Source organism: Pristiophorus japonicus, chromosome 2 (genome assembly GCF_044704955.1).
Source record: "Pristiophorus japonicus isolate sPriJap1 chromosome 2, sPriJap1.hap1, whole genome shotgun sequence".
In the NCBI taxonomy this organism is placed as follows: Eukaryota; Metazoa; Chordata; class Chondrichthyes; family Pristiophoridae; genus Pristiophorus; species Pristiophorus japonicus.
Window position 1 is genome coordinate 1,871,211 of NC_091978.1, and position 12,071 is coordinate 1,883,281.

Here is a 12,071-nt window from a genome sequence, read left to right on the forward strand (position 1 = left end):
TCCCCCAAAAGTTCGTTACCATCCTCCACCTGCTCCACGACTATATGCAAGCAGTGATCCTGACCAACGAATCCATCACAGACCCAATCCATGTCTGGACCGGGTCAAGCAGGGCTGCGTCATCGTACCAACCCTCTTCTCAATTTTCCTCGCTGCATTGCCCCACCTCACACTCAACAAGCTCCCCACTGGCGTGGAACTAAACTACAGAACCAGTGGGAACCTGTTCAACCTCCGTCGTCTCCAGGCCAGATCCAAGACCGTCCCAACCTCTCTCATAAAATTGCAATCCGCGGACGACGCGTGCGCCTGCGCACATTGAGAGTGAACTCCAAGTCATAGTCAACATCTTCACTGAGGCGTACGAAAGCATAGGCCTTACACTAAACATTCGTAAGACAAAGCTCCTCCACGAGCCTGGCCCTGCCACACAGCACTACCCCCCCCAGTCATCAAGATCCATACCTCGGGAGCCTATTATCAGCAAGGGCAGACATCGATGACGAAGTTCAACACCGCCTCCAGTGCGCCAGCGCAGCCTTCGGCCACCTGAGGAAAAGAGTGTTTGAAGATGAGGCCCTCAAATCTGCCACCAAGCTCATGGTCTACAGGCTGTAGTGATATCCGCCCTCCTGTATGGCTCAGAGACGTGGACCATGTACAGTAGACACCTCAAGTCACTGGAGAAATATCACCAATGATGTCTCCACAAGATCCAACAAATCCCCTGGGGGGACAGACGCACCAACGTCAGTGTCCTTGACCAGGCCAACATCGAAACACTGACCACACTCGACCAGCTCCACTGGGCACGCCATATTGTTCACATGCCTGACAGAAGACTCCCAAAGCAAGTGCTGTACTCGGAACTCCTACACGGCAAGCGAGCCCAAGGTGGGCAGAGAAAATGTTTCAAGGACACCCGCAAAGCCTCCTTGATAAAGTGCAACATCCTCACTGACAAAGACCGCCCTAAGTGGAGGAAGTGCATCCAGGAGGGCGCTGAGCACCTTGAATCTCATTGCCGAGAGCATGCCGAGAGCATGCAGAAAGCAAGCGCAGGCAGCAGAAAGAGCGTGCGGCAAACCTGTCCCACCCACCCTTTCCCTCAACGACTGTCTGTCCCACCTGTGACAGGGACTGGCTCCCGTATTGGACTGTTAACATAGAAACATAGAAAATAGGTGCAGGAGTAGGCCATTCGGCCCTTCTAGCCTGCACCACCATTCAATGAGTTCATGGCTGAACATGTAACTTCAGTACCCCACTCCTGCTTTCTCGCCATACCCCTTGATCCCCCTAGTAGTAAAGACTTCATCGAACTCCTTTTTGAATATATTTAGTGAATTGGTTAAGTCACAGCCAAGCTGGTAAGTGGTTGGCTGTTCGACTGGTAAGTATAACTCTCTTTTAGACTGACTTTTAGATTGGTTTAATTGGCAGTGAACTACTAAGTAGCTGTTTGGTATTTAAGTAAATTTTAGTAAGTAAATTAATTTAAGGGTTAAGTCATGGCAGGAGAGCTCGGACCCATGTCATGCTCCTCCTGTGCTATGTGGGAAATCAGGGACACTGGAAGTGTCCCTGACTACTATGTGTGCGGAAGTGTGTCCAGCTGCAGCTCATGACAGATCGCATGACGACACTGGAGCTGCGGATGGACTCACTCTGGAGCATACGCGATGCTGAGAATGTTGTTGATAGCACATTTAGTGAGTTGGTCACACCACAGGTAAAGGTTAGGACAGATAGTAAATGGGTGACCAAGAGACAAGGCAAGAGCAGGAAGGTAGTGCAGAAGTCCCCTGAGGTCATCTCCCTCCAAAACAGATATACCGTTTTGGATACTGTTGGGGGAGATGACTTACCAGGGGAAGGCACCAGCAGCCAGGTTCATGGCACCATGGGTAGCTCTGCTGCACAGAAGGGCGGGAAAAAGAGTGGGAGAGCTATAGGGCCCAAGTTTCCACATGATTTTCACATGATTTGCGCCTGATATTTAGGAGCAACTGGTGGAAAACGGACTATCTTAGAAATCGCAATTCTCCACATTTTTTTTTCTGCAGTTCTAGTCAGGTAGAACAGTTCTACTTTGGAACAGAATTTTTTCTTCAAAAGGGGGCGTGTCCGGCCACTGATGCCTGATTTGAAAGTTTCCACAGTGAAAATGTACTCCAAACTAACTTAGAATGGAGCAAGTAAAGATTTTTGTAGAACTGAAAAAACCTGTTCCACACATTAAAAAATCAGGCGCAGGTTACAAATTAGGCGTCCAGAACGAGGCGGAGGGGGGGAAGGGAACTCATTAAATTCTATAATAAATCCTTATTTATACTTCTACAAATATTATACAAATAAATCCAACCTGAATAAACATTTATAAGCAAAGAAAAGATTAAATAAACCATCTTCCTACCTGTGTGAAAGTGCTTCAGGCAGGGAGAATGCTGCAGTCAGCCTGAGGCGCCCGTTCTTCCCGCGGGGGGGGGGGGAGGCGCCAGTTCTTCCTGAGGGGGGGGGGAGGAGGCGCCCGTTCTTCCCGCGGGGGGGGGGGGGAGAGGCGCCAGTTCTGCCCGCGGGGGGGTGGGGGGGGGGGGGGAGAGCAGGCGGCCGTTCTTTCCCGCGGGGGGGGGGAGGCGCCCGTTCTGCCCGTGGGGGAGGGGAGGGGAGAGGAGGCGCCCGTTCTTCCCGCGGGGGGGGGGGGGGGAGAGGCGCCCGTTCTGCCCGTGGGGGAGGGGAGGGGAGAGGAGGCGCCCGTTCTTCCCGCGGGGGGGGGGAGGCGCCCGTTCTTCCCGCGGGGGGGGGGGAGAGGAGGCGCCTGTTCTCTCCCGCGGGGGGGGGGGGGGGGGGGAGGCGCCCGTTCTGCCCGTGGGGGGGGGGAGGGGAGAGGAGGCGCCTGTTCTTTCCCGCGGGGGGGGGGGGGGGGGGAGGCGCCCGTTCTGCCCGTGGGGGAGGGGAGGGGAGAGGAGGCGCCCGTTCTTCCCGCGGGGGGGGGGGGAGAGGAGGCGCCCGTTCTTCCCGCGGGGGGGGGGGAGGGGAGAGGAGGCGCCCGTTCTTCCCGCGGGGGGGGGAGAGGAGGCGCCCGTTCTGCCCGTGGGGGAGGGGAGGGGAGAGGAGGCGCCCGTTCTTCCCGCGGGGGGGGGGGGAGAGGAGGCGCCCGTTCTGCCCGTGGGGGAGGGGAGGGGAGAGGAGGCGCCCGTTCTTCCCGCGGGGGGGGGGAGAGGAGGCGCCCGTTCTTTCCCGCGGGGGGGGGGGTTGCGCCCGTTCTTTCCCGCGGGGGGGGGAGGCGCCCGTTCTTCCCGCGGGGGGGGGGAGGCGCCCGTTCTTTCCCGCGGGGGGGGGGTTGCGCCCGTTCTTTCCCGCGGGGGGGGGGGAGGCGCCCGTTCTTCCCGCGGGGGGGGGTTGCGCCCGTTCTTTCCCGCGGGGGGGGGGAGGCGCCCGTTCTTCCCGCGGGGGGGGGGTTGCGCCCGTTCTTTCCCGCGGGGGGGAGGAGGCGCCCGTTCTTCCTGACGGGGGGGGGGGAGGAGGCGCCCGTTCTTCCTGAGGGGGGGGGGAGGAGGCGCCCGTTCTTCCCGCGGGGGGTGGGGAAGGAGACAGTGAGAAGGCTGCAAGTGCTGATATGCTGATGGCAATGTGCTTTTATTAAAAAAAATTTCAAAAATTAAACAGCTACAAAGAACTACAAAAATGGCCGAGTGCCAATGTTTTTTTCACACTGAGCATGCGCGAATGCTCCAACGCACACGCGCAGCGTTGCCGGCAGGAAAAAAACTAATTTAAATAGTGCCCGCCCCCTCCCACTTACAAAATCGGCGCGAGTGTAGGCTCCGCCCCCCCGGGCGCCGCGGCAGGCAGACAAGCAGCTGCAGAACGCTCCAGAATCGCGATTTTTTGTTTTAGACGCGAAAAATGGGCGCCCAGCTCGGAGGGGCGCCCGTTTTTTATCGTGTGGAAATTTGGGCCCATAGTGATAGGGGTCTGTATTGTAAGGGGAATAGATAGGAGTTTCTGCGGCCACAACCGAGACTCCAGGATGGTATGTTGCCTCCCTGGTGCAAGGGTCAAAGATGTCTCGGAGCGGCTGCAGAGCATTCTGGAGAGGGAGGGTGAACAGCCAGTTGTCGTGGTACATGTAGACACGATAACGATATAGGTAAGAAGCGGGAAGAGGTCCTACAAGCTGAATTTAGGGAGCTAGGAATTAAATTAAAAAGTAGGACTTCAAAGGTAGTAACCTCTGGATTGCTACCAGTGCCACGTGCTAATCAGAGTCGAGGGAGCAGGATAGTTAGAATAAATACGTGGCTTGAACAGTGGTGCAAGAGGGAGGGATTCAAATTCCTGGGACATTGGAACCAGTTCTGGGGGAAGTGGGACCTGTACAAAAGGGACAGTCTGCACTTGGGCAGGACTGGAACTGATGTCCTGGGGGTAACATTTGCTAATGCAGTTCGGGAGTGTTTAAACTAATATGGCAGGGGGATGGGAACCTATGCAGCGAGACAGGGTGAAGTAATATGGAGTCAGAAGCAGATAGTAGAAAGGTAAAAAGCAATAGTGGAAGGCCGAGTAAACAAAGGCAAGAAAAAAAAAGGGCCACACTATCATAATTCTAAAAGGACAAAGGGTGTTAAAAAAACAAGCCTGAAGGCTTTGTGTCTTAATGCAAGGAGTATCCGTAATAAGGTGGATGAATTAACTGTGCAAATAGATGTTAAGATATGATGTGATTGGGATTACAGAGACGTGGCTCCAGGATGATCAGGGCTGGGAACTCAACATCCAGGGGTATTCAACATTCAGGAAGGATAGAATAAAAGGAAAAGGAGGTGGGGTAGCATTGCTGGTTAAAGAGGAGATTAATGCAATAGTTAGAAAAGACATTAGCTTGGATGATTTGGAATCTATATGGGTAGAGCTGCAGAACACCAAAGGGCAAAAAACGTTAGTGGGTGTTGTGTACAGACCTCCAAATAGTAGTAGTGATGTTGGGGAGGGCATCAAACAGGAAATTAGGGGTGCATGCAATAAAGATGCAGCAGTTATCTTGGGTGACTTTAATATGCATATAGATTGGGCTAACCAAACTGGAAGCAATACGGTGGAGGAGGATTTCCTGGAGTGCATAAGGGATGGTTTTCTCGACCAATATGTCGAGGAACCAACTAGGGGAGAGGCCATCTTAGACTGGGTGTTGTGTAATGAGAGAGGATTAATTAGCAATCTCGTTGTGCGAGGCCCCTTGGGGAAGAGTGACCATAATATGGTGGAATTCTACATTAGGATGGAGAATGAAACAGTTAATTCAGAGACCATGGTCCAGAACTTAAAGAAGGGTAACTTTGAAGGTATGAGGTGTGAATTGGCTGGGATGGATTGGCGAATGATACTTAAGGGGTTGACTGTGGATGGGCAATGGCAGACATTTAGAGACCGCATGGATGAACTACAACAATTGTACATCCATGTCTGGCGTAAAAATAAAAAAGGGAAGGTGGCTCAATCGTGGCTATCAAGGGAAATCAGGGATAGTATTAAAGCCAAGGAAGTGGCATACAAATTGGCCAGAAATAGCAGCGAACCCGGGAACTGGGAGAAATTTAGAACTCAGCAGAGGAGGACAAAGGGTTTGATTAGGGCAGGGAAAATGGAGTACGAGAAGAAGCTTGCAGGGAACATTAAGACGGACTGCAAAAGCTTCTATAGATACGTAAAGAGAAAAAGGTTCGTAAAGACAAACATAGGTCCCCTGCAGTCAGAATCAGGGGAAGTCATAACGGGGAACAAAGAAATGGCAGACCAATTGAACAAGTACTTTGGTTCGGTATTCACTAAGGAGGACACAAACAACCTTCCGGATATAAAAGGGGTCACAGGGTCGAGTAGGAAGGAGGAACTGAGGGAAATCCTTATTAGTCAGGAAATCATGTTGGGGAAATTGATGGGATTGAAGGCCGATAAATCCCCAGGGCCTGCTGGAATGCATCCCAGAGTACTTAAGGTGGTGGCCTTGGAAATAGCGGATGCATTGACAGTCATTTTCCAACATTCCATAGACTCTGGATCAGTTCCTATGGAGTGGAGGGTAGCCAATGTAACCCTACTTTTTAAAAAAGGAGGGAGAGAAAACAGGGAATTATCGACCGGTCAGCCTGACATCGGCAGTGGGTAAAATGATGGAATCAATTATTAAGGATGTCATAGCAGCGCATTTGGAAAGAAGTGACATGATAGGTCCAAGTCAGCATGGATTTGTGAAAGGGAAATCATGCTTGACAAATCTTCTGGAATTTTTTGAGGATGTTTCCAGTAGAGTGGACAAGGGAGAACCAGTTGATGTGGTGTATTTGGACTTTCAGAAGGCTTTTGACAAGGTCCCACACAAGAGATTAATGTGCAAAGTTAAAGCACATGGGATTGGGGGTAGTGTGCTGACATGGATTGAGAACTGGTTGGCAGGCAGGAAGCAAAGAGTAAGAGTAAATGGGTACTTTTCAGAATGGCAGGCAGTGACTAGTGGGGTACCGCAAGGTTCTGTGCTGGTGTCCCAGCTGTTTGCATTGTACATTAATGATTTAGACGAGGGGATTAAATGTAGTATCTCCAAATTTGCGGATGACACTACGTTGGGTGGCAGTGTGAGCTGTGAGGAGGATGCTATGAGGCTGCAGAGTGACTTGGATAGGTAGGTGAGTGGGCAAATACATGGCAGATGAAGTATAATGTGGATAAATGTGAGGTTATCCACTTTGGTGATAAAAACAGAGAGACAGACTATTATCTGAATGACGGAAGATTAGGAAAAGGGGAGGTGCAACGAGACCTGGGTGTCATGGTACATCAGTCATTGAAGGTTGGCATGCAGGTACAGCAAGCGGTTAAGAAAGCAAATGGCATGTTGGCCTTCATAGCGAGGGGATTTGAGTACAGGGGCAGGGAGGTGTTGCTACAGTTGTACAGGGCCTTGGTGAGGCCACACCTGGAGTATTGTATTAGTTTTGGTCTCCTAACTTGAGGAAGGACATTCTTGCTATTGAGGAAGTGCAGCGAAGGTTCACCAGACTGATTCCCGGGATGGCGGGACTGACATATGAAGAAAGACTGGATCAACTGGGCTTGTATTCACTGGAATTCAGACAAATGAGAGGGGACCTCATAGAAACGTTTAAAATACTGACGGGGTTGGACAGTTTAGTTACAGGAATAATGTTCCCAATGTTGGGGAAGTCCAGAACCAGGGGTCACAGTCTAAGGATAAGGGGTAAGCCATTTAGGACCGAGATGAGGAGAAACTTCTTCACCCAGAGAGTGGTGAACCTGTGGAATTCTCTACCACAGAAAGTTGTTGAGGCCAATTCACTTAATATATTCAAAAAGGAGCTAGATGTAGTGCTTACTACTAGGGGAATCAAGGGGTATGGCGAGAAAGCAGGAATGGGGTACTGAAGTTGCATGTTCAGCCATGAACTCATTGAATGGCGGTGCAGGCTCGAAGGGCCGAATGGCCTACTCCTGCACCTATTTTCTATGTCTCTATGTCTCTAAGAACTCATTTTTAGAGTGGAAGCAAGTCTTCCTCAATTTTGAGGGACTGCCTATGATGATGATGATGATGTACAGGTTTATAATGGATTCCTGACTGGTATTTTCCTAATCTGTATTCTATTGGACATTCTTATGATAATGCCACTGTTACATTTCATGTCGTAACTCATGATTAACTGTGTTCTTCTTCCCTTTCTCCTAGGTACCCCTCTTTGGCTTATATTACTCGTGGCAGTAATCCTGTTGCTACTTGTTGCGGATTGTATCTTGGCATTAGTTCTGTGCATGAAGAGGCGCAGATCCGTTTTGCATTCAGCAATAGCTTCCATCGCTTAGAATAATTCTACAGTAAGTTGGAAGTTATTATATGATTCATGTAAATGAATGCAAATGTTCTTAATTTACTGTGGCACTGCTCTTCCATACCAGATAAGTGCTTTACATAAGAGAATAAAAAAAGGAGCAGGAGTAGGCCATTTGGCCCCTCGAGCCTGCTCTTCCATTCAATAAGATTATTGCTGATCTTCCACCTCAACTCTACCTTCCCGCACTATTCCCATATCACGTCGTTCCCAAATATTTATCTGTCTTGAATATACTCAACAACTGAGCATCCACAGCTCTGCGGTCGAGAATTCCAAAGATTCACAACCTTTTGATGAAAAAATTTTCCTCATCTCGGTCTTAAATGGTCGACCCCTTATTCTGAGACTGTGATCCCGTGTTCTCGATGGTGGGACACTGAGAGGTGTAGAGGAGCAAAGGGACCTTAGAGTGCAGGTCCCCAGATCTCGAAAGGTGGCAGACCAGGTAGATAAGGTGGTTAAGAAGGCATACGGAATACTTGCCTTTATTAGCCGAGGCATCGAATACAAGAGCAGGGAGCTTATGCTTGAACTGTATACTGCCTGCATTTCTGGTCACTACATTACACAAAAGATGTGATTGCACTGGAGAGGGTACAGAAAATGTTGCCTGGTCGGATAATTTTACCTATGAGGAAAGATTGGATAGGCTGGGTTGTTTTCTTTAGAACAGAGGAGGCTGAGGGGAGACCTTATTCATGTGTATAGATTATGAGGGATTTAGATAGAGTGGAATAGAAAGGACCTATTTCCTTTAGCAGAGGGGTCAATAACCATGGGGCATAGAGTTAAAGTAATTGGTAGGAAGTTTAGAGGAGATTTGAGGTGAAATCGCAGAGGGTGATGGGGTCTGGAACTCACTGCCTGAAAGGGTGGTAGAGGCAGGAACACTCATTTAAAAAGCATTTGGTGTGCACTTGAAGTGCTGTAACCTACAGGGCTACGGACCTAGAGCTGGAAATGGGATTAGGCTGGATAGAAACATAGAAAATAGGTGCAGGAGTAGGCCATTAGGCCCTTCTAGCCTGCACCGCCATTCAATGAGTTCATGGCTGAACATGCAACTTCAGAACCCCATTCCTGCTTTCTCACCATACCCCTTGATTCCCCTAGTAGTAAGGACTTAATCTAACTCCTTTTTGAATATATTTAGTGAATTGGCCTCAACAACTTTCTGTGGTAGAGAATTCCACAGGTTCACCACTCTCTGGGTGAAGAAATTCCTCCTCATCTCGGTCCTAAATGGCTTCCCCCTTATCCTTAGACTGTGTCCCCTGGTTCTGGACTTCCCCAACATTGGGAACATTCTTCCTGCATCTAACCTGTCTAACCCCGTCAGAATTTTAAACGTTTCTATGAGGTCCCCTCTCATTCTTCTGAACTCCAGTGAATACAAGCCCAGTTGATCCAGTCTTTCTTGATAGGTCAGTCCCGCCATCCCGGGAATCAGTCTGGTGAACCTTCGCTGCACTCCTTCAATAGCAAGAATGTCCTTCCTCAGGTTAGGAGACCAAAACTGTACACAATACTCCAGGTGTGGCCTCACCAAGGCCCTGTACAATTGTAGCAACACCTCCCTGCCCCTGTACTCAAATCCCCTTGCTATGAAGGCCAACATGCCATTTGCTTTCTTAACCGCCTGCTGTACCTGCATGCCAACCTTCAATGACTGATGTACCATGACACCCAGGTCTCTTTGCACCTCCCCTTTTCCTAATCTGTCACCATTCAGATAATAGTCTGTCTCTGTTTTTACCACCAAAGTGGATAACCTCACATTTATCCACATTATACTTCATCTGCCATGCATTTGCCCACTCACCTAACCTATCCAAGTCGCTCTGCAGCCTCATAGCATCCTCCTCGCAGCTCACACTGCCATCCAACTTAGTGTCATCCGTAAATTTGGAGATACTACATTTAATCCCCTCGTCTAAATCATTAATGTACAGTGTAAACAGCTGGGGCTCCAGCACAGAACCTTGCGGTACCCCACTAGTCAGTGCCTGCCATTCTGAAAAGTCCCCATTTACTCCTACTCTTTGCTTCCTGTCTGCCAACCAGTTCTCAATCCATGTCAGCACACTACCCCCAATCCCATGTGCTTTAACTTTGCACATTAATCTCTTGTGTGGGACCTTGTTGAAAGCCTTCTGAAAGTCCAAATATCCCACATCAACTGGTTCTCCCTTGTCCACTCTACTGGAAACATCCTCAAAAAATTCCAGAAGATTTGTCAAGCATGATTTCCCTTTCACAAATCCATGCTGACTTGGACCTATCATATTACCTCTTTCCAAATGCACTGCTATGACATCCTTAATAATTGATTCCATCATTTTACCTACTACCGATGTCAGGCTGACCGGTCTATAATTCCCTGTTTTCTCTCTCCCTCCTTTTTTAAAAAGTGGGGTTACATTGGCTACCCTCCACTCCATAGGAACTGATCCAGAATCAATGGAATGTTGGAAAATGACTGTCAATGCATCCACTATTTCCAAGACCACCTCCTTAAGTACTCTGGGATGCAGTCCATCAGGCCCTGGGGATTTATCGGCCTTCAATCCCATCAATTTCCCCAACACAATTTCCCGACTAATAAGGATTTCCCTCAGTTCCTCCTCCTTACTAGACCCTCCGACCCCTTTTATATCGGAAGGTTGTTTGTGTCCTCCTCAGTGAATACCGAACCAAAGTACTTGTTCAATTGGTCCGCCATTTCTTTGTTCTCCGTTATGACTTCCCCTGATTCTGACTGCAGGGGAGTCTTTACTAACCTTTTTCTCTTCACATATGTATAGAAACTTTTGCAATCCGTCTTAATGTTCCCTGCAAGCTTCTTCTCGTACTCCATTTTCCCTGCCCTAATCAAACCCTTTGTCCTCCTCTGTTGAGTTCTAAATTTCTCCCAGTCCCCGGGTTCGCTGCTATTTCTGGCCAATTTGTATGCCACTTTCTTGGCTTTAATGCTATCCCTGATTTCCCTTGATAGCCACGGTTGAGCCACCTTCCCTTTTTTATTTTTACGCCAGACAGGAATGTACAATTGTTGTAGTTCATCCATGCGGTCTCTAAATGTCTGCCATTGCCCATCCACAGTCAACCCCTTCAGTATCATTCGCCAATCTATCCTAGCCAATTCACGCCTCATACCTTCAAAGTTACCCTTCTTTAAGTTCTGGACCATGGTCTCTGAATTAACTGTTTCATTCTCCATCCTAATGCAGAATTCCACTATATTATGGTCACTCTTCCCCAAGGGGCCTCGCACAACGAGATTGCTAATTAATCCTCTCTCATTACACAACACCCAGTCTAAGATGGCCTCCCCCCTAGTTGGTTCCTCGACATATTGATCTAAAAAACCATCCCTTATGCACTCCAGGAAATCCTCCTCCACCGTATTGCTTCCAGTTTGGTTAGCCCAATCTATGTGCATATTAAAGTCACCCATTATAACTGCTGCACCTTTATTGCACGCACCCCTAATTTCATGTTTGATGCCCTCCCCAACATCACTACTACTGTTTGGAGGTCTGTACACAACTCCCACTAACCTTTTTTGCCCTTTGGTATTCTGCAGCTCTACCCATATAGATTCCACATCATCCAAGCTAATGTCCTTCCGAACTATTGCCTTAATTTGCTCCTTAATCAGCAATGCTACCCCAGCTCTTGGTCGGCTGGCTGAAATCGATGCACTGAAATGGCCTCCTTCTGTGCTGTAAATTTCTATGATTCCATGATTCCCCAGCCAGGGGAAACACTTTCCCAGCATTAACCCTGTCCAGGCACCTTAAAAATGTTTTATGTTTAAATTAGATCACACCTCATTCTTCTAAACTCTAGGGAATTTAGGCCTAGTGTACTCACTCTCCTCATGGGAAATACCCTCATCCCAGGAACCAGTCTAGTGAACCTTTGTTGCATTCCCTCTAAGGCAAGTATGACTTTCGTTAGCAAAGGAGACCAGAACTGTACACAGTACACCAATGCCTTATATACTTGTAGTTTGCCGTGAAGGAGTTCTGAGTAGAGCGCTTACTTTGGGAGTCTCGTGTCCGGCATGCGGACAATGTGGCCTGCCCAGCAGAGCTGATCAAGTGTCATCATCATAGGCAGTCCCTCGGAATCAAGGGAAGACTTGCTTCCACTCTT

General features: G+C 48.9%; 1 protein-coding gene and 1 long non-coding RNA gene across 10 annotated transcripts in view; one reads left to right on the plus strand and one right to left on the minus strand.

Annotated features, from left to right (window-relative positions):
- mogs (mannosyl-oligosaccharide glucosidase) overlaps positions 1-12,071 on the plus strand; it is a 363,745-nt gene that overhangs the window by 67,144 nt on the left and 284,530 nt on the right. For all 9 annotated transcript variants that reach the window (XM_070866460.1, XM_070866452.1, XM_070866446.1 and 6 more), the window contains one exon: positions 7,748-7,893. The gene's annotated coding sequence lies outside the window, so the exon portion shown is untranslated. The remainder of the gene's footprint in view (positions 1-7,747; positions 7,894-12,071) is intronic.
- LOC139235327 (uncharacterized) overlaps positions 1-12,071 on the minus strand; it is a 41,148-nt gene that overhangs the window by 9,750 nt on the left and 19,327 nt on the right. The window lies entirely within an intron of this gene.